The 11,407-nt window shown below is 50.9% G+C and overlaps 1 pseudogene; it reads left to right on the plus strand.

Moving 5' to 3' along the window:
* Positions 1–1,303: 1,303 nt before the first annotated feature.
* On the plus strand, positions 1,304–3,199 carry LOC149328606 (heat shock protein 68-like; annotated as a pseudogene).
* The last annotated feature ends 8,208 nt before the right edge of the window (positions 3,200–11,407 follow it).

Consider the following 11,407-nt stretch of genomic DNA (forward strand, 5'->3'; position numbering starts at 1 on the left):
CATATAAGAGAACCGCGGAAGTACTCCCTCGCCTCAAGAAAATTAGAGAGGCCAGTGAATACCATTCGCTCAAGGTTCTTAGCAACGCACGACGTCCGAGAGACTTGGCGGAGATTAGAGAGGGAGGGAGGTTTGCCCGGCTTTGGAATCATAGAAATGAGGGAGGAGGCCCAGGAGCTCGGCAGGCAGCCGCTGTCCCAGGACTCATTGTAGGCTTGAAGGAGGAATTCTTTGGCGCAGTCAGGAAGGTTGCGAAGTGTTGTATATGTAATAGCGCCCTCACCGGGAGCCGAGCAGCCAGTATTAGCAGCCACAGCCGCTTCGAGCTCCCGGAGTGTGAACGGGTGGCCCTCATCGGGGTTAGTTCCGCCCAAGTAAGCAGGGTAAGAAGGAACAAGAGGGAGCCGGAGATAGATAAAGGCGAGCTGGTCAAAAACATTGCACGAAGTCCCCTGGGTTAGGGCTTTAGCTCGAGTGGGAGCAAGAGAAGGTAAAATACCATGTCCTGAGCTTGGCTCACCGCGTAGCCAGGCGAAAAGTAGGAACGAATGGGAATCGAGCAACGCCTACTTAAACGTACTCATTACGATCATAGCTTTGCAATAAAATATGACTTAAGAAGCCTTACAATAAACAGCAGTCCAAATCTCTGTTCGAGAACCGACGAGTACGCAACAATAACTACAATGGAAACTTCGAGATGGCTCGAGTGGGCGCAGCCATCTTCCTCGGGGTCGCTTGTTATGATCCCGCAAGTTCTCGAATGATCTCACGTGCTCTAGTGCGAATATGGCTACGAATGGCTGCGAAGGCATTGCAATCCAAGAAATCAGGAATTCCAAGAATATTTAGTGGGCTATTTAGTGCACACAGACTTTAATGTACGTTTAGTTTCTTCACTTTGACAGTGCAATAAGGGCACAATATAGCTGAGAAGAAAGCGGACGGAGCCTAGCATCGCCGCATCGCAATTCATTTTTTTTTTTTGCTCTTCGTAAGCCGAAAGCAGACGTCGCGAGACCTTTCTGTAGCTTTCTTAACCCCCCAGTACCCGCAGACCAATCGCAGAACTACCCCTCTAGCCACCGTAGCAGAACAGCTTGCGTGACGTCATTGAACCGCTTTGCTTCGATTGGTTGGCGCCGCTCGCGAAATTTCTGGGCATTTCTAGAAAAGCGCGCGAATGGTATAAATGCCGCACCGCGCAGCCGTTTGGCAGATTTCACTGACTGCATCAAGCGATCGAGTGTTCTGAACGGAACTCAACTTTCACAACAACACATTCACCATGCCTAGCCGGACAATGGCAGACGTGCCGGCAATCGGCATCGACCTGGGCACCACGTACTCTTGCGAGGGTGTCTTCCAGCACGGCCGCGTCGAGATCACCGCCAACGACCAGGGCAACCGGACGACGCCAAGCTACGTGGCCTTTACGGACACGGTGCGGCTGATCGGCGATGCAACGAAGGCACAGGCGGCCATGAACCAGGAGAGCACCGTGTTCGACGCCAAAAGGCTGATCGGACGCCGCTACGACGACCCTAAGATCCAGGACGACCTCCGGCACCATGGCCCTTCAAGGTGGAGAATGACGGAGGCAAACCCAAGATCAGCGTCGAGTTCAAGGGCGAGCGGAAACGCTTCAACCCGGAAAAGATCAGTGCCATGTTTCTGAGCAAGGAGACGGCCGAGGCTTACCTGGGGAAGAAAGTGAGCGACGCCGTCATCACGGTGCCAGCCTACATCAGCGACTCGCAGAGGCAGGCTACCAAGAACGCCGGAGCCATCGCCAGCCTCAACGTGCTGCGCATCAACGAACAGACTCCCGCCGCTTTGGCCTACGGGCTGGACAAGAACCTGCGCGGCGAGAAGAACGTCCTCATCTTCGACCTGGGAGGCGGCACCTTCGACGTCTCCGTGCTGACCATCGACGAAGGCTCCATGTTCGAAGTGCGCTCAACGGCGGGAGACATCCACTTGGGAGGCGAGGACTTCGACAACCGAACGGTAGAGCACTTCGTGCTGGAGTTTAAGCGCAAGCACCACAAGGATCTGCGGGCCAACCAGAGGGCAGTGAGGAGACTGCGTACGGCCTGCGAGCGTGCCAAGCGAACCCTGTCCAGCTCGGCCAAGGCGAGCATCGAGATCGATGCCCTGTTCGAAGGCATCGACATTTACAGCAAGACTACCCGCGCCCGCTTCGAGGAGCTCTGCATGGACCTGTTCCGCAGCACCCTCGAGCCCGTGGAGTGCCCTGCGCGATGCCAAGATGGACAAGTCCCAGATCCACGACGTGGTGCTCGTGGGCTGCTCAACGCGCATCCCCAAGGTGCAGAAGCTGCTGCGAGACTTTTTCAACGGCAAGGAGCTGTCCTTGGGCATCAACCCGGCCGAGGCGGTGCCCTACGGAGCCGCGGTGCAGGCGGCCGTGTTGAGCGGCGATTCGAGCGACACGATCCGCGACATGCTGCTGGTGGACGTGGCGCCGCTGTCCCTGGGCATCGAGACTGCGGGCGGAGTGATGACGCGCATCGTGGAGCGCAACTCGCGCATTCCTTGCAAGACATCGCAGACGTTCACCACCTACGCGGACAACCAGCCGGCGGTCACCATCCAGGTGTACGAAGGAGAGCGCGCCCTGACCAAGGACAACCACCTGCTGGGCACGTTCAACCTCAACGGCATCCCGCCGGCGCCCCGCGGCGTGCCCCAGATCGAGGTGAACTTCGACCTTGACGCCAACGGCATCCTGCTGGTGTCGGCCCGGTACAAGAGCACGGGCAAGCAGGAGAGCATCCGCATCACCAACGACAAGGGCAGCCTCTCCAAGGAGGACATCGAGCGGATGCTCGCCGAGGCCGAGAGGTTCAAGCAGGAGGACGACGCACAGCGCGAGAGGGTGGCTGCTCGCAACTCCCTTGAATCTTACATCTACGGTGTCGAGCAGGCCGCCGAAGAGGCCGGGGACAGGCTCCCTTCCTCTGACAGGGAGTCCGTGCTGTCCAAGTGCCGGGAGACCGTCTCCTAGATCGACGCCAACGGCCTGGCCGAGAAGAAGGAGTACGAGCACCCGCTCAAGGAGCTGCAGCAGGCCTGCATGCCTGTCATGAGGAAGCTTTACCAGCAGCAGCAGGGACCCAAGCACGCGTTGGCCGCTGCACACTGTTCGGGAGCCACGGTCGAAGAAGTGGACTGAGCTGCTAATTCTGATAGCTAGTCATTCGCCCTTTATGTTAATTTATTGCCCATACCCACATATTCATGTAAAATATTTTTTCTACTCTAGCAGTTGTTCACTGAGACGATTTTTTTAAACCTGTCTTGTGTGCTACCGGTTTGGCAGTGGGTGGCAAGTTCACCTTGATGCCAAACTTTTAAAATGCATTGCTTGCTGGGTGCAGCAGCAGACTTCGTGGCACTAGCGCACGTCAGGAGCAAAGGAACAGCGAGATGCTGCGTGCTTTCTCGTGCATAACATTCTTCTCCTATTTAATTGCATCATGTTGGTAAGTACAAGTCATGTTGGTAAGTACAAATCATATTGGGCTGGTCTAGTCTTTCTCACCTGGCTGCAAGCTACACTTCAGCAGTCGGCGTTCAAGAGTTATAAAGGGGGAGAAATTTACACACTCTAATGTGAGAAGCTGGACAAATATGTTTTAGTGATGGTTGGCAGTGACTTGTTGCAAGGAAAATTAATTGTGCTTTTCTGCTGGTGACCGTAGAGCCCTTGGGATTGCTTGAGGTGACTGAAGGTAAACTGAAATCGGCTAATGACTGCAGGCTAAAAGCAGCACTTAATACGTACATTTCACTGCGGAATAGCAGTTAAGCCTAACATCCAAATGCTGAGTAGCAGGAAGCATCCGAGCTCTCCAGGTGACAGGAGAACAAAGCGTTTCGTTTGCTAAGCAGCTGGAGAACAGCATTACAGAGTAGATTGGGGAAACGGCAGGTATGCTTCTGTAATCTCGCTAGTGGGAACACCCATAAAACACTAGGTACACCAAAGCACTAACATATGCAACTTTTGCAGTTGCCTGTCTGTGTTAGTGCTTTAATTCTGACCTACTATGACATGAGGCTTCGTAACAGCCCAACAGTGCCTCATATGTGGCACTGAGTTGCATGAAAAACGGTACCACTGCTAGATGGTTGCATTTCTCTTGATGGCAGTGACTGAACTTGTTGTGAATCCTTAAGTGGCCAATAATTAGTCATCAATTAATTTTGGGGCCAGACTACACGCTCAAGCAACACCGGCATACACAGGCTAAGTGGCGGCCATGATGTCAGGAAGAGCTGCATAACGCAAAGACACAAGTGTGACAAGAGCGGAACATCTTCCAAGATGATAACGTACTCAAAGCCAGAAGAACCCATCATTTGGTTCACTGCATTGAACACATATATGGCACTTGGGAAGCATTTGCGGAGGTTTTTCTCAGAGCCCATAATTAGTGACACTAGTCATCACATACTCTGGTTACTGGTAGCAAAGATATTTTTGTCACACATATTTCAAGCCAGACAAGGGGATGAACTGCTGGGTGTGATTGCTGTTAAGGACTTTGTTGCCAGCATTGTCATTCTGTGAGTGCGTAACTGCGTTCTTGGTCTTCCACATTCTGTCAGTAGATATATGAAAAGTCATTCATGAAAGAAATTTTACCACCTGGTAGTAACTGATTGTTCGCCACATATAGCTGATTGACGCTCCTGCCCCATAGATGAGTACCGGTAAGATACAGCTGTTGTACATTTTTCCCTTGAGGGATATTGGTAAATTCCCATTCATGATTTGAGAGAACCTGCCAAATGCACTTCACCCCATCCTTATTCATATAGTTATTTCACTCTCCTATTCAGTTCATGTTATTTTCACAAACATGAATGGCAAGCAAGAAAGTGAAGCTGCTCACCAGCCAGCCGTGCAGAGCAACTTGAAAAATTACGCTGAAAGAAAACCCAGCAGCAGGTCAACGACGGCCGCTTCTGCGGAACGTAAATACGCCGTCCACTGTCACGTGTCAGCTGCGCCGTTCGTTCTCTGTTCCCCGAGTTCCGAGGCTGTTCATTGGTTTTCCGCGTGGTGCACGTGACTTGAAGTGCGAGGTGCGCTGGCGATATCACAGAAAGGCCAAACTCTTTCACTTTGCTTCTAATTATTCACAGACGCCATCTATAAAGGATAGGAACAAATAAAATTTATTTTGCCTCTTCTTGGACACCATCTATGAACAATAGGAACAAATAAAATTTATACTGCCTTTTCTTGATCGCCATCTATGAACGATAGGAATAAAATTTACTCTGCCTTTTCTCGGATGCTATCTACGAACGATAGGAACAAATAAAATTTATTTTGCCTTTTCTTGCACCCATCTATGAATGACAAGAACAAATAAAATTTATTCTTCCTTTTCTTGACCGCCATCTATGAACGATAGGAACAAATAAAACTTATTCTGCCGTTTCTTCACCGCCATCTATAAACGATAGGAACAAAGAAGATTTATTCTGCCTTTTCTTGATCGCCATCTATGAATGATAGGAACAAATAAAATTTATTCTACCTTTTCTTGATCGCCATCTATGAATGATAGGAACAAATAAAATTTATTCTACCTTTTCTTGATCGCCATCTATGAATGATAGGAACAAATAAAATTTATTCTGCCTTTTCTTGATCGCCATCTATGAATGATAGGAACAAATAAAATTTATTCTGCCTTTTCTTGATCGAAATCTATGAATAATAGGAACAAATAAAATTTATTCTACCTTTTCTTGATCACCATCTATGAATAATAGGAACAAATAAAATTTATTCTGCCTTTTCTTGGCTCCCATTGCTTCGTTCAAAATCACAAACTAAAACTTTGTCATTTAATTCGCCAATATTTATTCAGGCCATCATGACCATTTCATTAAATTCAGTGCCTCACCTTCTGTCATTTAAACTAACGTTACCAATTTGTCATAGATCTTGCACTAATCCTCAATCAGCTTTTCATTCACCCGAACTTTTATCACAACAAAAAAAGTTTCCATTTTAAAGGTATACGCTGATGTGCAATTAACTTCACTGCGACTGACGACAGTTACTCAATTTGTATATAGTATTCAGTTGAGACCAGATGGCCTTTGGGATGGCCCCAGTGCCATATGGCAGTTTTTTTTGCAATTTGTGCTATAACCAGGGAGGCGCCGCTCCCTTTCACATACGGCGATGGAAGTGGAGGCTCATAGGCCTCCCTTGGAACCCGGCGGGTCGGCAGCGGCCGCCCAGAGGAAGCGTCTCTACCATCTCAGTGACGCAAGTAGCCAGGCTACCGAGGTGTACTCGGCGGCCAGTGAAGACTCTTCGACGGACGACGGGTTCGTACCAGTCCTCAGCAAGAAGGCCAAGCGAAGACTGCGCCGACGTGAGGAGTCGTCCTCATCAAGCACGTCTACAGTCATCAAGACGCGAGGTCCCCCGACGCATACCATCTTGTTTGTGCCTGAAACGCCAACCGGAAACCTCAACCACCTGAACAGGCAAGCCACGTCTATGTTCCTTGAGGGCCTCGTGCCTGGGGGGATTAAAGACGTGCGAGTCAACCCTTACAAGAACATTATCGCCATTGATGTCACGGAGCGCAGCGCACTGCAAAGTCTGTCCGCCGTTACCAAACTCGGCGACATCAGCGTACGCTCCCATGTCCTCCAAGACAGCGGCACTACAGCAGGCGTCATTTACAACGTCGACATTTCCATCGCTGACGCTGATTTGCCTATTTTAATCAAGCCAGCGTCCAACAGCATCTCTATAATGGCAGTTCAGCGCCTTGGAAGATCTCAGTGCATCAAGCTCACATTCCAGGGCGACTGCATACCATCGTATGTGAAAGTTGGGCATTTTCGCCACCCAGTTCGACCTTTCGTGCCCAAGCCACTGCAATGTAGAAAGTGCATGAAGATCGGACACGTGAGTGGCGTCTGCAAGAACAACATTGTGTGCTCTAGATGCTCTGATGCACATTGTGGCGACGTTTGCCGCGCGACTACCCTGAAGTGTGCCAACTGCCGTGGCCCTCACGATTCCTCTTCGAAAGACTGCCCACGCCTCAAGAATGAACGAGCAGTGTTGAAACAAATGGTTCGAGACCATTCCACGCACAGAGAGGCCGCTGCTAAGGTGCGACGACGTCGGTCGCGTCGTCGAAGGTCCTCTAAGAAAGCCGTCACTTTTGACAGAGAGGTCTCTAGCACTGCTGCATCTTGTCCTCCTCCTCCGCCTGCCGTATTACACCAAGGGAGCCCGACAGTTGATGAGGCCGGACTTGCTGCATCGGCCGTTACCTGGCCGTCACTCCCGAAACCTCCCACATCCACTGGGTCAGGAAAGTCAATGCCATCTCCAAGTTCGGCGCCTACTGTTGATCCGGAGAAAGGCCAAGATCTCAGCCATGGCCAAGAACTACAGGTTATGGCAATGCTGAAGTCCATCCTGAGTGCCATCCGCGCTGTGCTGGCAGGCCTGCGTACGCCAGCGGCACAGAATGCGCTGCAAGTACTAGACGCGCTAACACCAGTCCTAGCGGCGTTACAGTAGCAGGAACAATGGCTCCCCCAGCATTAACATTTCAAAAGCAGCTGAGGCAAGCCTCTATTTTTCAATGGAATGCCCGCGGACTTCAGCCCCGAATTTCAGATATTCGGCAGTATGTTTACGTAAACAATTTCCCCATCCTTATCATTTGTGAGCCTAATGTGCCGAAGATATTGCGACTGTCAGGTTACGAGGCGTTTGCATCTCCCACGCACCGAGGGAACAGTAAAGTCATCATCTACATTCGGCGTGAACTTACATATGTGCTTCATCCAGTTCCCCCTAATAACGACAACCAGTACGTTTGTCTAACAGTGAAGAGGCGTAATCTCACGTTTACGCTTGTGGGTGCGTATTTGTCTCCATCAAGTCGATTTGACGCCGCACGACTGAGTGACCTGATCGCGCTTACACCCGGCCCTTGGATCGTCATGGGTGACTTTAACGCTCACCACACCATGTGGGGAGGCGTTAGAATGAACATTAGGGGACGGAAACTTGTGTCCTTCGCTTCTGACCATGATCTTCAGTGTTTAAATGACGGCTCCCCAACTTATATTCGAGGGACAACTTACAGCAGCTGCCTTGACTTGGCGTTCGTTTCTCGATGCCTTATCAGCGATGTACGGTGGTTTTCGGATATTGAAACCCGCGGCAGTGACCATATCCCTACATATCTGATCATTACTGGCCTTTCCACATGCACCTCTGCCACACGCATGCGACGCATCGATTGGTCAGTGTTTCAAGCACTTATGGAAGATGCATCAAGAGAAGGTTCATCCGCAAGTTTTGAAGGGAAAGTTAAGGAGGCCATGGAGAACGCGACACGGTTATTCACCCCAATTAAAAAGTACACGGAATTCGATATGGAATTGCAGCGCCTGCGATCACTGCGGCGTAGGGCCGAGCGTAGGTACCGACGCACAAAGTCGAGCCTTGACCTCAGAGATGCGAGGCGCATGCAAAAGAAAATTCAGCGCAGAATTCAAGCAGTACAGGCACAACGTTGGAGGTCATTCTGTGAAACGCTTGATCCACGGAAACCGTTGTCACGCATCTGGAATGTAGTTCGTGGCCTTCGAACATCCCCACACCAGCTGCACCCTTTCAAGTCTCTCTCACTCTTCCAACGACGTGGCGAGGTCGAGGTAGCTGAGGATTTCTGCGCTAGGGTAGCAGGACCATCTTCCCCATCTGCGACGCTGCATTGCAGCGATGTTCCTGCTTCTCGGGATTCTCGGATGGACCTTCCCTTCTCCGTGGAGGAACTTGATTCTGCGCTGGCTTGTTGCAGACGATCATCATCGCCGGGACCCGACGGTGTGCCATACACTGCACTTGCAAACCTTGGACAAGAAGCTAGGCGTGTCCTTCTGGAGCATTACAACAAATCTTGGAATGAGGGCACAGTCCCAGACGATTGGAAGTCCAGTCGTCTAGTTCCGCTCCTGAAACCAGGGAAATCGCCTCTTGACCTGACATCATACCGTCCAATTGCGCTGGCTAGTTGTGTTGGCAAAGTACTGGAAAGGATGGTACTTACACGCATTGAGTGGTACCTGGAGCGCTACCGCATATATCCGGATATAATGTCCGGGTTTCGACGTGGATGCTCTTCAATCGACAGCGTGGTCGACCTAGTGTCATCCGTTCAGTGCCAAAAACATTTGAAGCGCTTGACCGCGGCGTTGTTCCTGGATGTAAAGGGCGCATACGACAATGTAACCCACCAAGCTATTTTGGACGCTCTGGAAACTGCCGAGCTTGGTGGCCGCGTATTCTGCTGGATACGTAGTTATTTATCCAACAGATCTCTCTTTGTGCAGACAGAGGAAGGCTCAACATCTTCTCATTTCACTTCCCGTGGAGTCCCGCAGGGTGGAGTGCTCAGCCCAACGCTGTTCAACCTTACACTTGTCGGGCTTGTCGATATACTACCACAGTCGGCGCAACTCTCAATATATGCGGATGACATCTGTATCTGGGCATCTGGAGTTACGCGCCCACAAGTTCGAGCGAGACTTCAAAAGGCGTCAAGTATTCTTGCTGCCTACCTTCGCCAGCAAGGCCTACAGATTTCAACCGAAAAGTGCTCGCTGGTTGCCTTTACACGAAAGAACATGTCTCCTTATACCGTATGCATAAACGGCACAGCAATACCCTACGTAAAGAGCCATCGGTTTCTGGGAGTAATCATCGACCGAAATCTATCATGGACCCCTCATATCTCATACATGAAAAAGAGACTGACAGCGATTTCCCACGTTCTCGCCTTTCTTGGGGGAAAGTCGTGGGGAGCGTCGGTGCGGTCGATGATGCAGCTCTACAACGCCTTATTCATGGGATTTCTTCGCTACAGCCTCCCTGTACTTGGAAATATTCGAAAAACAAACATACGAAGTCTGCAGAGCGCTCAAGCTCAAGCTCTCCGGACTTGCCTAGGATTGCCAAAATGTGCCTCCACGGCCGCATCTGTACTTATCGCCCAGGAGCATCCAATCCCTACCTACTTAACAGTTGACGCACTGAGGGCACATTTCCGGCACATTTCCCGAGTTCCCTCTCACCATCTTGCCAGTCTTCCTATTACCAGGCCGCGCACATCGTTTACAGACGTCATTGACGCACATCCCGCCATTCTGCCGTCCCAGTTTACACCTGCCTCTAGACCGTCCTCGCCACTTTGGAGCCTGCATAATCCCCGTGTGCTTCTTTCGATACCTGGCATCAGGAAGAAGATAGACTTATCGCCGACAGAACTACAACAAGTCACCCTTGAATATTTACATGAGCACCATGCAAACCGGGTGCACGTTTACACCGACGGCTCAGTGAACCCTATATCTTCTTCTGGCTCCGTCGTCATACCCGCAAGAACTACAGAAATTAGAGTTAGGACAGGTCGCCGCACTTCTTCGACGGGTGCAGAACTCACCGCTCTTCGTGTCGCCATTGAATGCATCAGTCAGCAGCGCCCTCAGCGGTGGTCTATTTTCACCGATTCGAAAGCTGCCCTCCAAGGCTTACAAGCTGCTCTTCGCCGTGGAGCCCATGAACAACTGGTCGCAGAAATTCGACAGCTACATCACTCTGCCATCAACAAAGGGCATGACATTATCTACCAATGGCTACCGGGGCACAGCGGCATAGCAGGTAATCACCGCGCGGATGAGGTCGCGCGAACGCGCACGACGACGGCGATTTTGTATCGATCCCCATTTCGAGATCGGATGCAGCGAGCAGGCTTCGCGCACTTGCGCGGGACATCACGCTTGCCGCGTAGAATTCCGGCCAATTTTGCAATTCCCGTTTACAATCATTGGACCCAGACCTGAAGCTCCGGCTACCATCAGGCCTACCACGACGAGAAGAAACTTTGCTGTGTCGCCTCTGGCTTGGTGTAGCGTTCACCAATCACTACTCATTCTTAATCGGTATGGCTGATAGTCCTACATGTTCCATCTGCGGGCAAGACGAGACCATAACCCACATTCTTTGTGACTGCCCTGCCTACACCACCGAAAGGCAGTCTCTCAGCCGTGCGCTGGAGCGCCTAGATACACGCCCTTTCACGGAAATGAAGATTCTCGGCCCCTGGCCACGGCGGTCGTCGGCGGAGAAGGCCTGCAAGGCACTGCTCCGCTTCTTGAGAACTTCTGGCCTGCACGATAGGCTGTGACTTTAACGAACAGTGACGTTTTATAGTGACTTCAATTTTCTGTTACTCTCCTTTCTCTTTCTTTTTTTTATCCCCTCACCCCCTTCCCCCCGTGTAGGGTAGCAAACCGATTATTATTTCGGTTA

Source organism: Amblyomma mixtum, chromosome 9, assembly GCF_055824585.1.
Source record: "Amblyomma mixtum isolate Tamu chromosome 9, ASM5582458v1, whole genome shotgun sequence".
NCBI classification, from domain to species: Eukaryota; Metazoa; Arthropoda; class Arachnida; order Ixodida; family Ixodidae; genus Amblyomma; species Amblyomma mixtum.